The sequence below is a fragment of the Cavia porcellus genome, unplaced genomic scaffold (genome assembly GCF_034190915.1).
Source record: "Cavia porcellus strain 051 isolate PalLab524CR breed Dunkin Hartley unplaced genomic scaffold, mCavPor4.1 scaffold_3, whole genome shotgun sequence".
Taxonomy (NCBI): Eukaryota; Metazoa; Chordata; class Mammalia; order Rodentia; family Caviidae; genus Cavia; species Cavia porcellus.
The window spans coordinates 110,859,755-110,861,507 of NW_026947486.1; the positions used below are offsets into that span (position 1 = coordinate 110,859,755).

A 1,753-nucleotide genomic window follows, 5' to 3' on the forward strand; every position below is an offset into this window, starting at 1 on the left:
GCCAACAGGGAAATAGTGGGTGGTGGATATAGAGTTGAAATTCTGCCTCTATGTTTGTACATATTCATGAAAAATAAACTTTTTTGTCTTATTCAAGCATGGTAGTCAAAAGCCTGAGATATTCAGGGCTGGGCTACTTTGCTCAGAACAAAACTCAACATTCTGCTGAAAGAATTAAAGGTGGTGTCATCCCCAAGACAAAATGGGCATACATTTCTTCATCACAACAAAAATCTCCTAAGATCTACTCTGTTATAACATCTGCAAACACATATCAAAATAATAAATGAAATTTCTTGGGAGTTTAAAAAGATCTTTCAAATATCAACATCATAAAAGAATAGAGCTACTTCTCTACCATTAGAGTTGTCAGAATTTTTTTCTGTGCTTTTTATTTTGATATCTAACTCATCCACTCTGGTTGTCAGCTGTTCAAGAATATCATCTTGCTCCTCAGTTGTCGTCTGCATCCCCAAAGCTATGTCCTTCAGTTGGCTCAGTGCCATGTATAGTTCACCTAGACTGTTGTCAGTCTTCTGGTGATAGGCCAGAAGGAGCAGGTTTTTGGGTAAACCTCAGTACTCACAGCAGAGCCAGTCTGGGGGTCTACAACATCCGGCTTGCTGAGTTTTGGGTGGTTGGCCTGGAACTTTTCCTCTGGTTCTTCACTTGCACGTGTTGCTTCTTTCAATCTGCTGTTAGGCTGAGGGATGGATGTGCCATTCTGTTCAGCTGGGGTCTCTACTGGTTTGGATTTGAAGTAATTGCCGAACTCACTGAACACACTCTTTCATGCCGTTGATGTCCCTCAGGGTGGTCTTCAAGTCCTGATTCATCTTGTCTGTCATATTCTCTGTGAGTTTGTTCTAAGACTCCTCACAGCCAGACCAGTTCCTCAGAAGAGGCCACCCTGAGCTTCTGGGACTCCTACATGAGACACAGAGCCCTACTGGTGCTGGCAGCTGTAGCCTGGGGCCTGCACAGCATCCTTTGCCTCAGGTACTGTTGCCTGTCTGGGGGCGCGTCGGGCCCCTCAAGGAGGTCGCAGGCGTCCCTCTGTGGAGGCTGCCATATCATAGTCCTCCGTATCATCTTTGAAAGGATTGTAACTTCTTGGGCATGCTGACGTATTGCTGACCATAATCAAGCAAAACTGAGAAGAGAGATCAGTCACTAACCCGCCGGTGCCATGCCCTGTTTGTCCACTCTCATTTTTGCCAGTTTTTAAATGGGATTATTCTTTTCCTTTTACTGAGTTGAAATTTTGTTTTTGCATTTTGGGTATTTACTCCTAATCATTGCATGATTTATACATATTTTCTCCAATTCTGTATTTTTTCTCATCATTCTGTTTTTTTCTCAGCTGTGCAGAAGCATTTACATACTCCTATTTCTTTTTTATTCTTTTGCTTATAGCTAGGTTGTCTATATATAAAATATATTTATATTTTTCTCTATATAAAACATATTTATAAAAATATATTTTTAAAATATATTTCTGTTCAAATCAATATCACGGGGCTTTTCTTGTGTTTCTTTCTAGACTTTTGCAATTTCAAGTCTCATGTATCAGCACACTTCTGAGTCATTTTTGTATAAGGAGTGAGCATTCATTCTTCTGCATGTTCTATTTCTGGTTGTCACAAGAGCGTTTGTTGAGGAGACGCTCTTTCCCCCTGTGTATCCTCAGGAATTGTATCAAAAATTAATCGATAAAAAAATGTGTGAAACTACTTCCTGGTTCTCTATTCTG

At 40.4% G+C, this 1,753-nt stretch overlaps 1 pseudogene; it reads right to left on the reverse strand.

Moving 5' to 3' along the window:
• Window positions 1-317: 317 nt before the first annotated feature.
• LOC100736178 (synaptosomal-associated protein 29-like) lies at window positions 318-1,141 on the reverse strand (annotated as a pseudogene).
• Window positions 1,142-1,753: the final 612 nt, after the last annotated feature.